This window comes from Lynx canadensis, chromosome B4, assembly GCF_007474595.2.
Source record: "Lynx canadensis isolate LIC74 chromosome B4, mLynCan4.pri.v2, whole genome shotgun sequence".
Taxonomy (NCBI): domain Eukaryota; kingdom Metazoa; phylum Chordata; class Mammalia; order Carnivora; family Felidae; genus Lynx; species Lynx canadensis.
In genome coordinates, this window is record NC_044309.1 from 53,845,084 (window position 1) to 53,854,142 (window position 9,059).

General features: G+C 44.3%; 1 protein-coding gene across 2 annotated transcripts in view; it reads right to left on the reverse strand.

The window, feature by feature from the left end:
- LOC115518422 (cationic amino acid transporter 3-like) overlaps positions 1–4,818 on the reverse strand; it is a 91,973-nt gene extending 87,155 nt beyond the window's left edge. Inside the window, exon 1 of one of the 2 annotated variants that reach the window (XR_004343864.1) lies at positions 4,647–4,797. The gene's annotated coding sequence lies outside the window, so the exon portion shown is untranslated. Of the gene's footprint in view, positions 1–4,646 lie in introns of both variants that reach the window. The other variant, XM_032593919.1, reaches the window with a different exon arrangement.
- Positions 4,819–9,059: the final 4,241 nt, after the last annotated feature.

Genomic DNA, 9,059 nt, shown 5'->3' on the forward strand with positions numbered 1-9,059 from the left:
AGTACAAAGGGAGTAACCCGAGTCAGCTGAAATAAAGTGCAATATCTGTGACATTTATATTTTTCTCCAGTGTCATCACCTTGACAAATGAACACATGCACAGCACAGAGTTTTATTACTTCCACTGCTTTACGTTATTTGGAAAATAGGTCACCTAGTGCTCTGGCATTAGGCAATATACATGATATTCAAACTGTAATAACTACATTGAGTCTAACCTGCAGAGGTGGGGAGTGGTACAATAGTCAAATGATCGGATTTATGTAAAAGAGGATTTCACTTGTTTCAGGAGGATGGGGAAGTATCCATGAAATGCCCTTATGCTATAAGCTCCCAAAGAAAAGAATTTTCTCCATTTGTTACCATTTTTCCTGTACTGTCTGTAGATACCTACAATTATGGGCTCAGTGTACTTTGGGTTGAGTCTAAAGTGATAAATTGGATGGTCCTTCAAGTTGAAACCACAAAAAATTTCTAAGTGAGAAAGACTGGATTCAATCTATCAAAGATCAGATTTCAACTAAGTGTATCTTAATACAAAGACAAATTCTAAATTAGAAAATTCAAGCACCATAGTGATTGTTTGTAGAAAAGAACTCAAACAAAAGCAACATCCTTCTACCCCCAAAATTATAAACACCACCACAATTATTCCCAAGTCATCATGTACTCATATACACACAGTGCAAGACAACGGTGGCAAATAGTGGATTTCCCTCAGTGGGAATTTACAATTAAGGGCATTTTGTGAACACTTCACCACCAGCCAAAATAAGTAAAAGATATATAACTAAGAACTAGGAAGGGTAATCCTAAGTTATAAATGAATTGTCAAGGCAAGAGTATGTCAAGATACCAGATGGCTTCCTAGTTGATGAAAGGTAAGAGTTGTAAGAACCTCATTTTCCTTGTTGGCAAGACTATGAGTGTCTTCTGTGCACCATGGATCAGCCTGAGAAGGCCACATGGAAGAGGCGGAATTACCCTATTTTGGAATTGTATGTAACTGTTTCCCAGGACAACATCAATTCAAGCTACATCTTCAGATTGGGCCATGATCCAATAAATAGAGACTCTTTTAGGTCTTCTTCCATGCCCCCCACCAAAAACACAAAATAAACTCCACCACACCTTGAGCCAGTAAATCCAGTTTGCCAACTAAACAGATTCAGGTAAACATTTGCTACAGATATTAGTACAGATCTAGATATTAACATATATTAATAATAATTAATTAATAAAAGATAATAATAATTCTCAGTGTTGGTCTGTGCAGACAAGGAAAGGAGAGAGAAACTACTGCAGTAGTCATAAATGTATGACTTATTCCCTGCGGAAAGAGAAGTAAATGTCAGATAGCTTCCTTGAAAAGTTGTAAAGAGGGGCTCCTGGGTGGCTCAGTCGGTTAAGCGTCCGTCTTCAGCTCAGGTCACGATCTCACAGTCTGTGAGTTTGAGCCCCGAGTTAGGCTCTGTGCTGACAGCTCAGAGACTGGAGCCTGTTTCAGATTCTGTGTCTCCCTCTCTCTGACCCTCCCCCATTCATGCTCTGTCTCTCTCTGTCTCAAAAATAAACATTAAAAAAAAATTAAAAAAAAAAAAAGAAAAGTGTAAAAAAAGCTGAAGTAACCAAGCTCAAACTAAAGAAAATAAATATCCAAACTTATCTCCCTGGAGTCTTCTGAGAACAACCTCACTAAGCGATCACTTACTAGGCATCCTCCCACTTATGATTTTACTTTGTGCTGTATTCTATTTGCATGTTACTTGGAAGAAGATTTTGTCTCCCTGTCTAAAATAAAAACTCCTTATGATAGAATGTGCTTCATGTTCTCTCAATGAGGCTAGAAACCCTAATTCTGCAAGTGAATATTACTAGGTACAACCAAGACTTGAACTTGAAGATATGGTAGTCCACAAATCGTATGCTCATTAGACCTAGAGGAAACACAACCACCTCTTCCAACTCTCCTACCTACCCTACCACCCCCAGCACAAAACATCTCAAATCCCATCCCAGTCTGGCAGAGACTGAATTCCAAGTGAGAGAAAACCCACCCTGATGCAGACTAACACACTCCAGACCAACTGTATGTAGACCAAATCCATTAACTCAAATGTAGACAAATTTGTCTGTAGATGTAGACCAAAACATTTTCACTTCCTTCCCAAAATACCTGTATAGTCCTTGTTACATGCAGACACCATACTATCATTGCACCATTATTTAGGTAAACAGATAGCCAGAGCTTCTCAAGAGGCTGTGTATACTCCATATTATCTAGTATCTTTCTGGTATGGCTGTGAACAAGCACCCTTTCTTAGTCCTTCTGGAACAACTGGAGAGAAGACAGAGCTAAGTGCAACATTCCTGATTTATGATTTGACACATTTACAGGCTTAGTTTCAGTCAGAATTCTGTTTCGAAAATCATTTACATTTGTATGACACCAAAACAAGGTGATCAACTTGACAAGTTAGAAAAGCCTGAGCTTCTGTTTCTAGATGTCTTCATAAATTATATGGGCTACCAGTAAGAATCAGAATCTGACTTTTCTAACAAGAATCAAAGAGAGCTGGGGAAAGCCAGGAAGGATGTGCAATTAAGGGATTAGAAAATGATATGATACATTGATGTCAACAGTGAAACTCAGTTTCTTCTCTACTTCTCCCCTACAATTGTCTACTCCCTTTTCTCAACACTGAATCTTATCAACAAAGAACATCTAATAAAAGTCCTCAGGAGAAAGCAGTAGAAGAAAATCCATCTGCCTGTCTGCCTTATTATCCAAACCACGACTGTCATGTAGCTGAGCACTAATCTACACTCATTTTTTCCAAGAAGTCTTGCTAAACAGCTTTGTTTTTCTTCCCAAAACCTTTGTTTCCTTGTAAGTTCAGAATCTAGAAATTTACCCAGTCATCCCATGTATCACTATACTCTGTCTCCACTTTTAGACTGCAGTTATGAGTGGTCAGAGCCCATTGCTCCTTCTTCTGTACTTCCTTTAGTATTACATTGCATACAAAGTGACTTAGGAAAGGCTGTTATCCCTCTGGTTATCTTCCTTCATATCTTTAAATATGTCCTTCTGTCCTCCCATATAAGTACTTGGCCATCACTTTCTCTCTGTCCTGTCTCACCAGACTGTGCTTGGTTCCTCTCATAGCCCTAGGTAGCTGCAGCACACCCTAACCATGACCCTTGGAAAGTTAATTTGTTTTGCTTTGTTTTGTTGTGGGAGGGTCATCAGATCATCTGAGTCATATGAGAGTTGTATCATGCCTCAAAGTCCTGAGTTCTCATCCATGGATCAGTATGACTTCTCCACTAAGACTCAACTGCCTCACCGCAGCTTGGCAATCATAATCTAAAACAGATAGCCCCCGCCACTGCTTTTTATCTTTCTCTCCTTGTTGTTTCTAATCCCTACTCTGCTTTATCACTGCTCAGTACTAAAATAAAAAAGGAACGAGGATAAACCAAAAAAAAAAATATATAATCAAAAAATCATTTTTTTATCAATTTAGAATTTACTTGATGAAAGAAATTGGCGTTTCCACATGATTTTGCTTAAACTAAGGTTAAAATGAATCTGCCTAAGAACTTCTAGAGGGCAAGAGAAAGAAAGACAACCTAGAAATAAGCATTTGACACATGCAATCAATGAATCACGTGTTGTGCATGGATAAGTGTTGTCTGGGCTTCTGGTGTTGGGGTGCTGCCCACAGTGTACATGGCAGTGGGGAGGAGGGTAAGCAGAGAATAATTTAAGACTCTAAGGGCCTTAAATTAACATGTTGTAAATACATTTCAAGATAACAGCAAATTGCCACTTTGAGTGTTATAAGACCACTAGGCAGACACACCCCAGGGGAACTTAGTAATCTTTCCTCCTACAGCCTGACCTGGCCTATAATCAATCTGCAACAAAATTTTTTAAATTAGATAAGAAAGGTGGGGAGGTACCTTCAGCAGCTGTAAAAATAGATATCTGTCTCTTTCAGCATGGAGGAAGAAGACTCTTGAATCCTCTCTGGTGATGGTAGACCACCTTGTCAAACCAGATCTGCTATTTTGCAAAGTCCACAGCAATGTCCTCCATAAGAAGATATGACACAGAGACTTTCACAATCTCAAGTGAGAAAGTGTGGCAAAACATGAAGGAGGCAGCAAAGCCAAGTGGAAGAATCTTCATTCATTGAAAGAACATGCCTAAGCGTACTATGTGCTGAGCCCTGTCGGAAAGACAAAGCTGAATAGAGCAAGCTCTGCTACAGGTCAGAAAGGAAAGGCCAGGGAGGAGGGCAGGGCAAAGAAGTGGGAAAGATGCTGGAGGAGAAATACCAAGGAATACCCTCCCATAACTTATATTTTCTTCAGCAGAGATGAGAACTTCTGGTCTGGAGGAGAACAGAGTGTAGTTCTCCAAATCACTCTGAGACCAACAAACTTACCTGCCCTTCCTCAACTCACAAAGCCCCTAGTCTGCACTCCAAATCCAAAGTCTAGCTCTGGTGCTAGGAATATCCTCTGCTCAAACACTATAGGGCTTCCACAGCCAGTGATACTCCAAACCCAGCCTCTTTCCCTCTGTCATGGTCTCAGTTTTCTTGCCAACCCTACAAACATTAGAGATCACTTACCAATTGGCTTTTCCTGTCTCAGAAGAGAAAGACCTGAGAAGAATGTGCAAGCCAAACCCAGGTACAGGTAAGGAGGTTGGCCAAGCAGAGTTAGGACTTGTAGTGGAGCTTAGCTGGGCCCTCAGGGAGTTGGGGCCCTAAGAGGCAAGGTCCTCCTGGAGGCTGGGCCCTCAGGAGGCGGGGCCCTAGGAAGGCTGGGCCTCAGTGAGTTGGGGTTATTGGGAGGCACGTATATGGGAAGGTTTGGAAAGGGTGGAGTAAGTGGCCTAGCTGGAATCCTGGAGAAAAGCTGGAGCTGGGCAATGGAAGACTAGTGGGGGCCTTCATTGTGAGAAGGTAGACTGAGGGCTTAAATGGGACTTTGTTGGAGACTTTGTGGCAGCAAGATCTGAATTTAGAAGTAAAGAAGTTTCTAGGGGTTCCTGGGTGGTTCAGTTGGTTAAGCATCTGACTTTGGCTCAGGTCACAATCTCACTGCTTGTGAGTTCAAGTCCCACATTGGGCTCTGTGCTAACAGCTCAGAGCCTACAACCTGTTTGATTCTATGTCTCCTTCTCTGTTGGCCCCTCCTATGTTTGCACTCTGTCTCTCTCTCTCTCTCTCTTTCTCTCTCTCTCAAAAATAAACATTAAAAAAATAAAAATAACTAGAACTGAAGCAGCTTCCCAAAGTCCTGGGTATAGAGGAGGTCCTGGTTGGCATAAGGAGAGTGTTGGGAACTGAGTGGAGCACATCCTGTGGTGATTTGGAGGCCAATCCCAGATCCACCTAAAGGGTCCACTCAGCAGCCCTTTAAACAAGGATAAAAGCACCCCCTCTGACACCTCTTCCAGAATCTCCTACTAGATTTCTCTACTACCATCATCCATCCCAGTCCTCCACCCATGTTTCCTATATTCCAGGAATAAAACCAAAAGGGATCTCATTAAGGCTTACCATGAGGGATTTCCTGAGATAGTCATAATATATTCTAACTGAATGTACATTGAGCACTGTGCTGGAGGAAGTAACAAAAAAGACATAGTTCTTGCCTAGAGAACTTCCTGCTCAAGACATTCAAAACATAGGACTTCCAAGACCCTGAAACAGTGACCAAAGAAAGGTGCCTCCTCCTTCCCAGGATGTTAATCTTCAAACAGAGGCAAGACTCTCAGAGATGGAGAAGGTGGGGCCTACTTAGGAACTGAAGGCTGAATGGACAAATGATGGGGCAAGAAGCCAACAGTCTCAAGGAAAAGGGGAACCACTCGCTCTCTGTGATAGTGCTAGATTCCTCTAAACCCTAAAATAGTTTACTTAAAGACTGGGGTGGAGGTGGAGGGAGGGGAGAGAAGGGTAGCAGCAGGATTCAATAGGGACATAGTCTATATTAATGATACTAAGAGCATTGAAATTGGAGCAGAAAGAATTGTTCCAGGTTTCAGGAAGAACCTCCAACTGAGGAAAACCTACAAATCACATTGATCCTGCCCTAGTACATCTCCATTAGGCATGGACCAGGGGCACTAACTGAGCATCACCTTTGTTCCAGGCACTATGCTGGGTAGTGGATGAGTGGTCCAGGCAGGAGTATGGAGACAAAATTCCTGGAGGCAAAAGAGACAGGCAGGAATTTGAAGGATGTGTTCCATCACAGAACAGTAGGCCAGGGGCTTCTGGGGGTTTGATTTGGAGGCATATGGGTCACCTGTTCCAACATCCTAGGCTGTCTTCCCTTGTCTCAAGCTTGGATTTTCCCAGATGTGCATCTGCCCTAGAGAAGGAAGGGCAGATACTAGGGAGGGTCTATCTATCCTCACATCTGGTCCTGAGAGCAATCCTTCCTCTTTCTCCCTGTGCCATTCACTAACACAGGGGGCTGGGAGAATTGCCAAGTCCCCCAGCCAATCACCAGGTAAGGAAAAGAACTGACCCAGGACTGGTGGGGTTGGGGGGAATGCAGAGGACACAGCAACGGGGTCATAAGTCTCTCCTATATAAGGGTGTACAGAATGGGGGCAGTTGGATCTCACTAGGTGATTTCACATGAACTATCTGAACCTTGAGGGGTGGGAGGAGGGAAGAGGAAAGAGGCAGGGGTGTCAAGCAGAGACAGGGGAAGAGGCTGAAGGATACAGAGATAAGAGAAACAAAGAAGAGAGATAGAAAAGAGGCAAAAGAGGGAACAAGGGTAGGGGAGGCAGCAAAAAAAAAGACACACTGGAGGAGATGTGGGTGGAGAAACTAAAAGGCTCACAGAGTGAAATTCACAAAAAAAGTGATGGGAAGAGAGACCCTCAGAGACTGAGGAAGTGAAGCAGGGAGATAGCAGCCAGAAGGAAGGGCTGATGACAGATTCAGTCCAGGAAAGTCTCAGACCACAAAATATTTGGAATCAGAGAGACAGAAGGGTTTAGTGCTTTCTTGACACTAAACATTACTGACTTGTGAGGTTGAGTGTCATGGAAGCAGGCAGCTGGAGAGAATCCCTCTCTAGTGAGGTAGGGCTTTCCTTTAGAAATTCCAAGGTGCCTGTATGAGTGTGTGTATGTGTGTGTTTAAGTGTATATGTTTGTGTGTGCATGTGTATTCACTTGACGTGCATAAAGGGAAAGGAGGAATGGATCTGACATCCAGGAGTCCTGTCTGGAGGTGAGAGTTTTTCAGGAGCTGGACTCTCAGACCCTCTGCAGCCCCAGCAGACACAGGCCATGACTGCAGGGACAGAGGGTGGTCAACGCTGCCACCATAGGATGAATGGAGGATGGGCTTTGGGCAGCCTCCATGCTCCATGCTCCCTGGGAGTGAATTTTCTCCTGCAAGGACACCAATTCACATGGTTTCCTGTGTTCTGGGTTCAGTCCAGTCCCCACCCTCCCTTCTTGTCCACACTCACAGGCATTTCCTGTGTTCAGAGCTTAGAACACTTGTTGGGCTGAATCATACAAAATTCCTGATATTCCGTCGGTTTTGGTTTATACAGTCTATTACTTTCACTCTTCCCTCTCCCAAAAATATTTTTTGATTCCAGGCTAAGGAGTCAGGGGAGCAGAATGAGGAAGGACAAATAATAAGAGCTACTATTTGAGTGCATACAGTGTGCTGAGAGTGTTGCATCCTTACCACAGTACTAATTCTCACTACAGTCCCAGGGATTATTTCCTGCAGCTCCTGCAATTATTTTACACCTTTTACAGGTGAGTGAGTCCAGGTGAAGAGGCTACATGGGGTGGAACAGGGCTGGGATTCCAGCTCAGCCCAAGACCTCCTGTTTCACCACTGCCCCCCACACCCAGGGGAGTCCTGGCAGAGACTGGGAGCCAGAAGACAATGCCCGAAGCTTCACAACAGGAAGGGGGATGAGGAAAGAGGTCAAACTAGAACTCTGGAGGGGCCAGAAGAGCCCCCATGGAAGGGGGTGGGGAAAAGCCCAGGGACCACACCTGAAACCAAGTGGGATAAGGGCCATTTCCATGGAGGGCCAGTAAGGAGAGTAGGACACGGAGCCAGCTGTGGGCAGAGTGCAGGAGGGGGGATGAAGGATCTGCAGGGGGAGACCAAGGGCAGTGTAGACAGAGCAGAAGGGAGACAAAGGAAAGGATTCAGTCTACAGAGTATAGACTACCAGGGAGGTATCAATAGTAGCTGCATGGGGAAGAAAGATGAAGTCCAGACTGAAGCATGAAAAACAGGAGTGAGGGAGAGACTCTGTGGGAAAGATGTGGGACTGGGGCAAATAGAGGAACCTGGGGTTAGAGGCAGTGCTCAGAGATGGGCAGCAGGCATCTTTCTTTTTTTTTAATTTTTTAATGTTTTATTTATTTTTGAGACAGAGACGGACAGAGCGTGAGCAGGAGAAGGGCAGAGAGAGAGGAAGACACAGAATGTGAAGCAGGCTCCAGGCTGTCAGCACAGAGCCCGACGCGGGGCTCAAACTCACAGACCATGAGATCATGACCTGAGCTGAAGTCTGACGCTTAACCGACTGAACCACCCAGGCGCGCCTGAACAGGCATCTTTCTAGAGGAGAGAGAGAAGGGAAGAAAGGGGAGGTGGTAGTATTGGGGAAGGAGTGAAGGAGGAGGGTGCACACACACACTCACACACACACTCACACTCTCCAAGTCAAAAGGAACAATTACGTGGTTATTGGCTACTAGGTCCCAGTGAGGACATCAGCTCCATCTCCTCAAATGCTGGCAGGCTTTTTGAGGCAATGGAACAAAGGTCCTTAGAACTTGGAGGATGGCTGGGAAGAGGGAAATCATGAGCCAGTGTTTCTGTGTCCTTCTGTAACTGGAAGGCCTATGGGTACCTGAGGGTGTGTGTGCATGTGAGTGCACCTGCCCCAAGGAGCAGCCTGTGCCTGCAGGACTCTCTGTCTGTCTGTTGCCCCTATGACTCTTCATGTACATTACTCCTCAGCAGGAAGAG